The sequence below is a fragment of the Phodopus roborovskii genome, unplaced genomic scaffold, assembly GCF_943737965.1.
Source record: "Phodopus roborovskii unplaced genomic scaffold, PHOROB, whole genome shotgun sequence".
In the NCBI taxonomy this organism is placed as follows: Eukaryota; Metazoa; Chordata; class Mammalia; order Rodentia; family Cricetidae; genus Phodopus; species Phodopus roborovskii.
The window spans coordinates 8,694,081-8,707,500 of record NW_026126636.1 but is presented as its reverse complement, the minus strand read 5'-3'; the positions used below and the strand labels follow the sequence as shown (position 1 = coordinate 8,707,500).

Below are 13,420 nucleotides of genomic sequence, written 5' to 3'. Positions count from 1 at the left end.
GCAAGGAGCTTGGCATGTGGGTGCTGACCGGCGATGTTTTAAAGATTTATCCTTATTTTTACGTGTATGAGCATTTGCCTGAATGTATGTTTGCATGTATATATGTGTGTATGCATGCATGCACACATGTATGTGCACCACAGAGGTCAGAAGAGGGCATGTGATCCCCTGGAACTGGAGTTACAGACAGCTGTGAGCCGCGGTGTGGATGCTGGGAGCCGAACCCAGGTCCTCTCAAAAGTAGCCCTAACCCTTACCGTTGGAGTCATCTTTCCAGATGAGGTCCTTGACCCTCTGGGAAGCCCACAGTGACGTCACCCTCGTCTCTGCCCCAGCTGGGCTGAGTGCTGTCTTCCCGACCCCTCTGAGGTAGAAGCCTGGAGGTCGGTCCACACACATGTGTCTTTCTCACCCTGGCTGCAGCCACGCTCAGCCCTCCCGACTCTGCTTCCACACACCGGAGGCGTCACACCACCCCTGTGCCCCGGATGCTGGCTCCTGCGCAGGCCTCGGGAAAGCCGACCACTCAGCTGGCAGCGCGAGGGACCCCAGGCTACAACCATCGCCGCTTCCTGCTCAAATGCCACAATAACGCCCTTTCTTCAACTACTGACCGGCATTCTCTGCTGGCTTTTAAAGCCCTGAGCGCATCTGTCTTCTGTCCCTAAGACCCTACTTCATGGTTCTCCCATGAGGCCTTGCCTCTCCTTGCTGTCTTACCCTCTACCCTATACTGCAATCGCCTGCCTGATCTGCTTGTTCGTTCGTTCATTCATTCATTCACTCACTCATCTACACAGCAAATCTTTAAATAAGAAAAAGAAAGGGCGGAGGAGAGGTAGGGTAATAGAACACCCGATACGAGGGCAGGGAGGGCTACTGGAAGGACACGAGGGTGGGACACAAGGATTGACGAGGAGAGGCAAGAGGAGGTCAATAAAAATACACGCGATAACGATACCCATCATTTTGACTGATGGTCACCTGAATGCTCCAAAGCCAAGGGAAGCCCTTGTGACTGTCCCTCTGCTATGTCCAAACCCAGACTCCAGATGCCTACAACCCATTGGTCCAAATGCTCTACTGGGCTCCACCAGTAGGGGGAGCTAGAGGAAGACTTCGAGGATGCCGGAGGAGGGAAGGCTTGCTCTGCCAGGTTCCACCCACAGAGGGCAGTAGGAAGGCTGAAGGTCGTAGGATGGAGGTTTGCTCCAGACTCCCTCCCTAGCTTGGGCAGCAGCGGCTCTGATGGGAGATGTCATTCTGTATATATGTTTCTCATACTGGTTAATGAATAAAGCACTGTTGGCCAATAGGAAAGCAAGATAGGAGGGACTAGGAGACAAGGAGGAAGGAGGAAGACTAAGGAGGGTCAAGATGGAGAGACTGAGGAGACCAGACGCCTGCCCCACTCCCCGGTAAGGAGACCACGTGGAAATACATAGAAATGGGTTAATAATTAAGACAGAGCTAGCTGATAAGAAACAAGTAACTGGCCAACAGAATTGTATCTAATACAGAGTCTCGGTGTATAATTTGGGGCTGGCGCGGCGGCGGGACAAGACCAGGCGGCGGGCAGAAATACCTTACTCCTTACACGGCTCCTTCACTTTTTCCCAACATCTGCTGAGAGCCAGCCTCCAGGGGGCCAAGCAGGCCCTCTGAGCTCTAGCTTTCTGCAGGCACAGGACAGCAAGGGTGAGCAAGAGTGGCCCCTCCAGCCTTTGCAGACCAAGCTTAGCTGGAACTCGGCCCCTTGTTTACGCATTGTCTGACAGCATTTCTGTTTGACAGAAGGGATGAGTGCTCTGACCAAATGGCCTGAAAGTGAAAAATACTTCCCGAGTGGCTCTTTATCGGAGGTGTCTCACTCCCGACTTGGAGGTCTCTCATCCTCCTGCTTAGCAAGGCAATGGCTTGGCGAGGGTCTGACATGGCAGAAATGACCCACAAGTCCCAGTGGGAACTCAGGTGACAGTCCTTGGTGGCATGATGTCCTGTGCGGCCCTCAAGGAGCCAGCAGCAGTGTCTCAAAGGACAAGTCAACGTGGAGGACGTAGGTTTGCCTCTACAAGCGCCCACTGGCGCCAGCACACCAGCTCCAGCTCCAGACAGCATCTTACATGCCACCAGCACACTCTGCTGCTGCCTGTCCCGTTCAGGGGACTGGCCAGCCTACACGCTGCCCTGAGTCTGCTGCACGGCCAGCCCCATTCCAAATGCAAAGCTGGATGGGTCCTTTGGGAGACAAGCAGATGGAAGCCACGCTATCTAATGTGGTACAAACTGCCATGAACACCCAGACACCTGCCAAATGTCAAAAGCACCAAGCAAACAGGGCCCCTCCTCGGGCCTAGGTTTGGGTTCTGTGGGACTCCATGCTCTGAGTTGCTGTCTTTTGACTCCTCTAGTCTTATAGGCAGGAGCTGTTGCCAGTTGCTAGTATCGACCATTGAGCCGTGTGTACACGCCCACGCGCGTGCGTATGCCCCATGGTGCTCATAGGACAATTTGCGCAGTCATCTCTCTACTACCTGGATTCCAGAAACTGAACTCATCATCATCATCTCTTCCTCACTGAGCGATCTTGCTGGCCCCTTTCCTCTTTGATTTGGGACTGAGTCTTTGCAATCCTCTTGCCTTTACACCGAGTGCTGGGATTTCAGTATCTCCACTGGACCCTGTCTGGATAGTTAGCAATCCTCTCTGGGCTGGGGAGATGGGCTCAGTGGGTAAAATGCTTGGTGAGTGTGAACATGGAGACCTGAGCTAGCTTCCTAGCAGCCACACGACAGCTGGGCGTGGAGAGGTGCATCACCTCTAACTTCAGTACTTGGGGGACAGGGACACACGGGTGACTTCACGGAACTCACTCGACAGCCAGCCTAGCTGGCAAGTTCAGTGAAGACTCTCAAAAGATAAGACGGAGGGCCGGAGAGATGGCTCATGGTTAAGAGGACCCAGGTTCAATGCCCAGAACCCACATGATAGCTCATGACCATCTGTGATTCCAGTTCCAGAGCACCAAGCACACATGTATGACACATGTGGACAGAGCCAGACATGGTGCCACAGTCTTTAGTCCCAGCACTCAGGAGGCAGAGGCAGGCAGATCTCTGTGAGTTCGAGGCCAACCTGGTCTACAGAGTGAGTTCCAGGACAACCAGAGCTGTTGCACAGACAAACCCTGTCTTATCACAATAAAATAAAATAAAATAGGGTGGACAGTGATAGAAGAGGAAACCTCTGGCCTCCACGTGAGCTTTGCTTGTACATGAGCACACGCACATACATGCACATGTGTGCACATACAGTATACAATACACACAATTCCTTCTGTTCAAATAACTATGAGGTATGCATGAGTGCACACTCCCAGCAACCCCAGCACTTGGAAGACGAAGGGAGGAGGATCAGAGGCGAAGGGCTGGAGCTATGGCTTAGTGCATGCATGAGGCTCTAGGTTCAACTCACAGTAACACGCGTGTGCGCACATGCATGCGTGCACACACACACACACACACACACACACACACACACCTCACAGAACCACTATTTTTCCAGTGAATTAAGCGGTCCTGGATGATTGATTGACATCAGAAAGGGCTACTTCTAACTCCACTAATGAAAGTCCTTTCAGCTCTTTGGATGTGATCAGCGTACTGCTGTCCACACAGGACTGTGGGTGCCCTGGAGATCAAGTTCTAGGAAGCCTGCATCAGGGCGGAAAGTGGGAACATAGAAGTTGCCCCGAGGCAAAGCTGCGAGGCTGTGCCCTGGGCTTCCGGTGTTCCTTAGAAATCAGCATGGATGAAAAGGTATTTGCCAGGCCACTCATTGTATCTGTCAGCTGTAGCTGTACTGATCTGCGCTGGTAAAGACACTTCGTTTGGGTCAGCAACGGCAACTGAGTCATCACCTGACTCCAGGCACGACAACCCACAGTCATTCTCTGGGATCCATCTGTCTCTGTATGGACAGAACAGGCAGCGGAACGGGGTGGGATCAGAACCCATGCTCCTTCGGAGCTGTGGATGGTGGCGCTAATCTCTGCAGTTCCCCAGAGAATGAGGAACTGCCTTTAGAATCACTATCCAGAGAAAGATGGAGCATTCTAAGGGACAGGTTCCCTGGGTTAGTGCTCAGTGCGCCAACCTGGGATTCTACCAGCTTCCGGGTATGTGAATTTAACCTTCAGCCAGAAACTGGGAAGACGCAAGGTGCGGCCATCCCCCTATCAGATGCTTTCTGGTTTGCCCCATCTGACCATATCCACCCCACTACAGTCCAGCAGGCAAAGCAGGAAAAATCTAATCTACATGTTTCACCTTTTACCAAGTTGGCCGGGGACGGCTGGAGTCCTTCTGAAAAGCTGTTCACAATACACAACACAGCCACTAAAAAGCACCGGTCTGTCTGTCTTCCTTAAGGGCTGGGGACAAAACCCACAGCCTCACATGTGGTAGGCAATTGCTCTACCACTAACCTACATTTGCAGCTCTGATCTGGTCTTTATTTTAAGGACACGGTCTCACCGTGTAGCTCTGATTGGTCTGGGACTGGCTGCATAGACCAGGCTGGGCAGAAACTCAAGAGAGCCATCTGTCTGCTGGGTTACTGGTGTGCACCACCATGCTCTGGTAACTGGTTATTCTATACGGAGAATCCACGAGGAAAAAGTGAGGGTCTGGGAATGGTGGTGCAGGTCTACACTCTCAGCTCACAGGAGGTGAGGATAGAGAGTTCAAGGTCATCCTCAGCTATATAGTGAGTTCAAGGCCAGCCTGAGCTATGTGAGACTGTACCTCAAAAGTGAACTAAAAGCCGTCGGCGGTGACGTACATCTTCCATCCCAGCACGCGGGAGGCAGAGGCAGGCAGATCTCAGTGAGTTTGATGCCAGCCTGGTCTACAGAGTGAGTTCCAGGACAGCCAGGACTAAGTAGAGAGACCTTGTCCCAAAAAGACGAAAAGGAAGGAAGACGCTGAATGTCAACCCCGGGCTACTCCTGGGGCTGAGACAGGAGGATTTGCGTGAGTGCAATTGGAAGTTTACACGGACAACATAGCAAGACCCCATCTCAGAGAAGAGAGAAAGGGGGTGATGGGAGGGAAGAGAGAGAGGACTGGAGAGATGGTTCAGAGGTTAAGAGTACTGGCTGCTCTTGTAGAGGACTCAGGTTCAATTCCAGACACCCACATGTTCCAGTTCCAGACAATGCAGCGCCCCCTTCTGGCTTTCAGAGACATCAGACTCATACACACTGATGCAGGCAAATACTCATATGTAGAAAAATTTTAAATATATATATATATATATATATATATATATATATATATATATATAAAAGGGCTGGAGAGATGGCTTGGAGGTTAAGAGCACTGGCTGCTCTTCCAAAGGTCCTGAGTTCAATTCCCAGCAACAACATGGTGGCTCACAACCATCTGTAGTGAGATCTGATGCCCTCTTTTGGTAGGAAGGGATACATGCAGACAGAACCCTGTATACATAAATATTATCTTTAAAAGAATACTTAAAATGCTAAGTAGGTAAAATAAATAAAGAGATATGTGCATGTCGATTGTAGCCATATAACATAACATCATGTAGGTTTTAAAAAATCAAGCACTGTTTCGGGGACTTCCTCATTGGCACAGCTCCCTTTCTTTCAGATTGATAATACCCACTATTGGCAAGCACTCAGGAAACTTGACATTCTCCTGCACTTTTGGTGGGAATATAAATTGGCGGAACCCTTTTGAACAGCCATTTGGCAGTATATACTTCAAAACCATTCCTATTCTTTGACCTGGCCCTCTTACTTCTCAGAATGGATCCCTCAGGAGCATTCCCACAAACCCGCAGGCCAAGTTTAGAGGTGCAGGGGTTTGTGCCAGCAAACACTGGAAGCCACCCAGCCTGCCATCACTAGGGGATGGTTAATAACTCAGGCGCCCGCCATAAACGCAATTCCCCAGTCTCCCTTTCCGTTTCAAATACTGGCGTCCAAATGTGGTCCTTTCTCACCCAGTCCACTGCATGGTGGAAACACAATGGACATCCACTCGGCTGGTCCAGCCCAACCCCGGGCACTTGATTCCCTCCCGTGCACGTCCAGTCTGGCGGCACACCTGCCATAACTGCCACGCTAGCCCAGGCCACGTCTTCCAGGCCTGAACCTCCTGTCATCCAACAGTCTCCCACACGAGCCATCTGCTGCCCTCTCCCTCTAGTAGCTGTTTCTCAAGACTACACCCCCCCAGCAGCTTAAAAAGATCCAAGCGGTCTGTCTGTTCAGTTAAACGCCAAGCCGTGAAAAAGGAATGTAAGAGAGGGCTGGGCGGTTTGCAAAGGTGCTGGCTGCCGAGCCTGCCGGCCTGAGTTGCATCCCTGGAACCTCCGCAAGGGAAAAAGAGCTGGCGTCATGAGTTCCCTTCTGACTTCCACTTGTGTGCCATGGCAGGCATTTGTGCATGTATGCACACACATTTACACCCCCACACACACACATGCACACACACATGCGCACACACATGCACACACACATGCACACACACATGCACACACACATGCACACACACATGCACACACCCACACATACACACACATGCACACACACATGCACACACACGCGCGCGCACACACATATGCACACACACATACACACATGCACACACACACATGCACACACACATGCACACCCACACATGCACACACATGCACACACATGCACACACATGCACACACACATACACACACCCACATGCACACCCACATACACACACATGCACACACCCACATGCACACCCACACATGCGCACACACATGCACACCCACATGCACACACACGCGCGCACACACATATGCACACACACATACACACACCCACATGCACACCCACACACGCGCACACACACACACATACACATGCACACACCCACACATACATGCACACACCTTTAACCCCAGCATCGGGAGGCAGAGACAGGTGGATCTCTGTGAGTTCGAGGCCAACCTGGTCTACAGAGCGAGTTCCAGGACAGCCTCCAAAGCTAGTGAAAGAAACCAGACCTCACGTATGAAATGTCAGTAGTAGGTAACTCCACAGAGACGGAAAGAGTATTTATTGGTCCAAGGCTGGAGTGGTGGAGTGGGGGACGGGGGCCAATAGCGAGTCCAGGAATTTTTTAAGGTTATGAATGAACTTTGGAATTAGAGGTGGCGGCAGCACAGCAGCAAATGTGTTATATGTCACTTAGCAGCTTGTGTTGTTTGAGACAGGGTCTTACTATGTAGCTCTGGCTGCAAGTTACAACTTTCCTTAGCTTAAATGGTGGGATTACAAGCAAGGTTACTATGGTGCCTGGCTGAGCTGTATCCTCTAGAGTGGTTACTCTCAGGTTGGAGAGATGGGTCCGTGGATAAGAGCTTCATGATGGCTTGACCATCTCACTCCAGTTCCAGAGGATCCATCATCGCCCTCTTCTGGCCTCTATGGGAACTGCATACATGGTGCACTAACATACAGGCAGGCAGAATACTCAAATACATAAAATAAAATTAAAATGGTAGCCAGGCATTTGAAGCAGGACGAACAAAGGAACTGTGTTCTTGCCTTGCTTCTGTAGTACTGGTAATCAAACCCAGAGCCCAGATTGTGCAGGCTGAGCATTCTACCGCTGAGCTAGCTGCCCCCACCACATGACAGCTCCCCCAGTGAACTTGCTAGGGGCATGGCTTTAGGTGTGCAGAAGTGGCCCCATATAAGGAGGAGGAGGGGCTGGCTCGCTCCCTTGGGTTGTGGTCAGAGCATGGGAAGGCAGCGGGAAGGCTGCGGCAGTTATTGACTATTAATTGTGTAAGTGCTTCCCTAATAAAAGCCTGTTAATCGCTCATCTTGGGTCTGCTGGACTCATTTCAACCATGCCTTCAACAGCTCCCTCCCACCCCACTCTAGACAGCCCTAAGTGTCCTGGAGTTCACTCTGTAGACCAGGCTGGCCTTGAACTCAGAGATCCACCTGCCTCTGCCTCCTGAGTGCTGGGATTAAATATGTGCATTACCGCCGCCTGGTAAGTGTATTTTGTGGAAGATAGAATAACTGCAAGACAGTTTTGTAAGCACAGAATTATACACTACCCATGCAGCAAGCTGGGTTTGTTTACTATTTTGTCTAGAGACAGGGTCTATGGATGTAATCCAGTCTGGTCTTGAACCTTCAACCTTGCTAGAATTATAGGTGATGCTTTGTTTTTAATTCCTATATATATGTGTGTGGGTGCTCTGTCTGCATGGATGTTGGCACCATGGGCACTCCTGGTGCATCAGAGTTCAGAGAGGGTATTGGATGTCCTGGGACTGCCATTATAGACAGTTCCGAGCCACCATGTGGGTGGGTGGAAATCGAACCTGGGTCCTCCGGAAGAACAGCCAGTGCTCTTAGCTGCTGAGCCATCTCTCCGGCCTCAAGATGATGGTTTGCAGGTACATGAGAGCTATCTTACAGCAAGATTCCTTTTCATCTCTGCATCTACTTATCTAATTTTCTTAACACATCAACTATTTCTTTTTGGAATTAGAATGCCAATACAGCAGAGTATTTAAAAATGCCAGTCTAGGGGACTTGGTGCAATCCTCAGAGACGGGGCTGCATGGAAACTGCAAGCAAACCGGATCAGCTACAGTGTACTTGGCTGAAGAAACACCACGCAGAGGGCAGCAGTCCCACAGAGCCCTGGAGACAGTCGACTGCTCGCTTGTTCAGCATCAGCTTTTGGGTTCCCGCCCCTGGTGTGTGATGTCCAAGGTGATGCCGGCATTGTCTTGGTCATCTCATCAGTCCCTCAGTGGGGCCCCTCCCAGTTAGAGGTGCACACTGAGACTCAGATGGGCAGCTAGCTGCCTGTCTGCAGATCACACAAGCTGCAAGGAGCAAGTCCAGTTCAAACCAGGGTTATCTGACTCTACAGGCAATGTTCAAACAGCCTGTGTAACGCACACCCCTCTGACTATGACATCAGCACACAGCCCACCTTACAAATGCTCCCACCTAACCCAAAGTTCTGTGTGTGTGTGTGGGGGGGGATAGATTGTAATATTTCCAAAGGGGTAAACTGAGGCTCAGGGAGATGTGGTGGTTTGCCAGGAATCCTGCAGAGTCCCCTCCCCCAGAGCCTGGAGCTCACTGGCCAGCTGCTAACCACTGTATCACTGTCATGGACGCCAGTGAACCCCGGACTTTGACTAGGGAGTCAGAGAACTGGCTGCCCACGTCCTCTGGGCGCTAGGAGCTCACAGCTCTGCCGATGAAAGAGATCCCCTTGACCAAGGTCCTGACATTCCCCGAGGGTAGCTCACAGCCCAAGATGTGTCTATCAGTAGTATAAAAGCCTCAAGGCAGGCTGCAGGGAGGATGTCCTTGGCCAGCTCAGCTCTAGAACTTCCCTTGGGATGAGGAGCAGACACAAGTGTATCAAAGCTTGACTCCTCACTCCCTCAATCCAAGCCCTCGGCCTCCAGAGGCTGGCCTAAGATATCTGGTCTACCTCCCAGGGCCAGGCAAGCTTTATCTTGAAGCCCCTGTGGCTTTGGCTGAGGCAAACAGCAGAAGGTCAGACCTGCACTGCAGAGAGAGAGAACAAACTGGTATAGAATGAACCAAGGGGAGGCAGCTGGTGAGGAGGCTAGCAAGAGGGCGGAGCTGGGGCTGGGTGTCATTCTATTGGCAGAATGCATGGGGTCCTGGGTTTGATTCCTCAGGGGAAGAGGTAGGTGAGTTCCAGGAGGACCCGGGACACATAAGATTTTATCTAAGGAAGGGAAGAAGAGAGAGAAGGAGGGAGGGAGAGAAGAGGGGGAAATGGGGCTGCAGTACTGCCTGCTCTTGCAGAAGACCTAGGTTTGGTGTCCAGCACCCACATGGCAGCTTGCAACTATCTGTAACTCCAGTTCAGGGGGAATCTGATGTCCTCTTCTGACCTTCATGGGGACCAGGCATACACATGCTACACACACATGCTTGCTGGCAAACACTCATATACATAAAACAAAAATAAATAAATCTTTAAAACAGAAATGCGGGACAGGACAGAGCCTGAATTCCCAGCACAGGGGGACGGACGGCTCTCAGCAGTGGCCACCGGGTGTGATAAACGGAGCAGATCTGAGAATGACCAGGGATCCCTGGCTGGGGGCAAGGGACGCCAGTACCGTGGATGGGCTGTCCTTCATCTATCTGGAAGTCACTCTCCAGCTTGGAACGAGCCTACTGGGATGCCCACTCTGGCTCACCGGGTCACTAACTCGCATGGCTGCTCTGCATTTGAGTTGAATACTAGCCCTTCCCTCACTGTGGGACTATAGGAACGAGAAGCTTGGACAAAGGCTGAAGGAACGTTTAATCAGCCACAGCAAACACTGTCCCGCTTGCTCAGGCTTTCCAAGTTCCTGCCTGGAGGTCCGCAAAGGATAGGCCGTTGCTTTGGGAACAGACATGCGCGGCTGCCGGGAGTTGAGATGTGCAACCGTGCTGCTGAGCCCCAGGCCTCTAGCTGGCACGAGGGAGTGTTGCTCCAGAGTTAAGTAACAACTGCAGAGTCGCCAGCACACGGTGTGAAGTCAACCAGGGGCAGTTACTGCTGCTGGGAGATGTGGTTAGCACTCCCCCGTGGCTCTGCGAGCCTGGCCACGCCACAGCAGATGGCACAGACTCAGCCCTGTCACAGCCTCATTGTGGTCCCAGCCTGATTCTCCTCCTCTGTTCTCCCTGTAAATGTTGACAGCTGCCCCAGCCAGACACAGGGAGAAGTGGCTGCTCGCTCCCTCCCTCCTCCCCTGCCCTCCCTTCCTAGGGGTCCTCGGACCTGTGTCCACCGAGCCCTTCCTCGTCCCCTAGTGTCTACTGCCCTCCAACCGCTGGCCCAACACACCCTGCACAATCTTCACTCTGGTCCACAGGCCGGCCTGTCCTCTCCCTCACCTGAACCAGCTACTGTTCACACTCTATGACCTGCCCACTAAGGGCGAGGCCAGGGCTGGAGTGGTTATTCCAGGGCAAAGCAGGGAGCCTGGTACACAGTAGGTGCTCGATAAATGCCAGCTGGATGACTGCATGCATGAAGAGACCATGCTGACAGGACCAAGAACAATAACGGAACGGGTCACAGGCAGGTGGCGCCTCTGCCTACTCACAGTCATGCTATGGGACAGGAGCCATCCTCCAATTGTATACGAAGGTAACTTGCCAAAGGTCACATGGGCAATACTCAGCAGAAGCAAGACTCGAAAGGGCTCAGCTGTGCAGTAACCAGGAACGGTGGTTCCAGATACCAAATCCTTGTGTTCACCCGGTTAAGCTGGAGACGAAGATCTGCCTGAGGTCAGACAGACCTTAGCTCACCACTGGCCTCTGGTTTGCTGTGACTTGGGCCCCTCTGCAGGCTTCCTACTTCTGGGGGCTCTGGTCAAAGGTAATACGTGGGGTGATGGCTCAGTGGGAAAAGCCTGAATTCCCAAGTTGCCCCAGAGCCTGCATGGTGGAGAGAGGCAGCCAACTCCTACCAGGTAATTTCTCGCTTGCACACATATACACACACACTCCGTTTTTCAGAAAAAGGAACGGGATGTGGGTACAGGTCCTGGGCTCGTCTGAACCTGGGGTGGGTACAGGACCACCAGGTTTGGGTCTCCTCCCTCCCCTCTCTCAGGCTCCCTCTTCAGGGACTCAGGCCTTAACACCCTCTCTGGGGGTAGAAGGCTTCCAATCAGCCAGCAGCCTCCGGGGGCCATGCCTTGGGGCTTGCCTGCAGGCTGGAGTGAGGGAAGCAAACAGTCAGGACTCAGGCCCCCACCGCTGCTTCCCCAGAGCGGCACTGCGTTTGTCCCAGCTTCTGAAGAGATTTCAATGGGAGGGAAACGTTCTGCTGTTCAAGTATCTTTAGAGAACCAATGTCCTGAGGGACAGACGTCCTTGTCTAACAAAGCACCCTGCTTGTGTCTATCTGAATGACATTATGACATTCAGGGGCTCCGAAGTAGTCCTCTCTCTCTCTCTCTCTGTCCTCTCCCTCTCTCTCTCTCACGGGAGGGCGAGCCTAGCCCAGCCCAATGTCAAGGCTGACCTCACTGCAGCTCCCTGCTCTGTCCACACAGCTATTTTGCATAGCCTTGACTCTCTCCATGTGTCCATCTGGTCTTCTCTGGAATTTAAAAAAAAAAAAAAAAAAAAACAAAACCTACCAGGGGTTGGGGATGTGGCTCAGTTGGTAGAGCATCTAGCAGGCATGAAGCTCTAGGTTCAGTCCCCAGCATCTCCCGTAAACTGGCCATGGTGGAGAGGTGGAGGCAGAAAGATCGGGGTCATCTTCAGCTGCAAAATGAGTTAAAGAGCAGCCTGAAGTGGGCTGTGGTGGCGCACACCTTTACCCAGCACTCAGGAGGCAGAGGTGGGCGGATCTCTGTGAGTTTGAGGCCAGCCTGGTCTACAGAGAGAGTTCCAGGACCGCCAGGGCTGTTACCCAGATGAATCCTGTCTCAGGGAGGAGGGGGAGCAGCCTGCCTGGGGTGGTAGGGATACTTTGAACTATCAAGGCTTTTATATGCACGAACACACGTACACATACACACACAGCCAGTCACAGCCACACACTCGTGACCAGACTCATACAAAAACGTGCATCCATGCACACACACATGAAAAATGGAAGCAGAAAACTCCACAATCCCCTGTTGTCTGACAAGCAGGGTATGAGAAGCCGGTCCACGGTTCCCACCTTAGAAAGGGGGAAAGGGGGGCTCGGAGTGGAGAAAAGATCCATCCAAGGACTCCAGTCCAGGTTGGTCTGACTCCAGAATATTCTTTCCACTGTGCCCTTGCCTCCCACCTCTCACCGCCTGCCTCTTCTCCCTCCTTACCTTCATCCAAGCACTTCCTACGCACAGGCAGGCCCAGCTGGCTTACCCAGAATGCATCAGTCTCAGAGGGTTCCACCTCTGTAAACCACATTTCCTCTGCTCCTCCATACTTCCCTCACCGACTTCTTCAAACCTTTCCTTTTTTGGGGGGGTTGGTTGGTTTTTTGAGACAGGGTCTCATTATTTAGCCCTGGCTGGTTTGGAACTCACCACAAGACTGACATTGGTAATCCTTCTGCCTCAGATCCCTGTCTGTTGTGATTACAGGGGTGAGCCACTGTGAGGTGTGTGTGTGTGTGTGTGTGTGTGTGTGTGAGAGAGAGAGAGAGAGAGAGAGAGAAATAGAGGATCATGCCCTGCAGTCTGGGTTAGCCTTAAACCTCTGATCTTCCCCCTCAGTTTCCATGTGCTCAGGCAACAGGTGTGCACCCCCGGGACCTGACTTCCTGTTGACAATCCTTGCTCATCTTTTTAGGGGAGCCCTGAGCACTAAGTTAGAGTCAGGGGT

General features: G+C 52.1%; 1 protein-coding gene across 2 annotated transcripts in view; it reads right to left on the bottom strand.

Annotated features, from left to right (window-relative positions):
- The window catches only part of Grik5 (glutamate ionotropic receptor kainate type subunit 5), a 55,841-nt gene that overhangs the window by 17,948 nt on the left and 24,473 nt on the right, over positions 1-13,420 (bottom strand). The gene's annotated exons all lie outside the window — the stretch shown is intronic.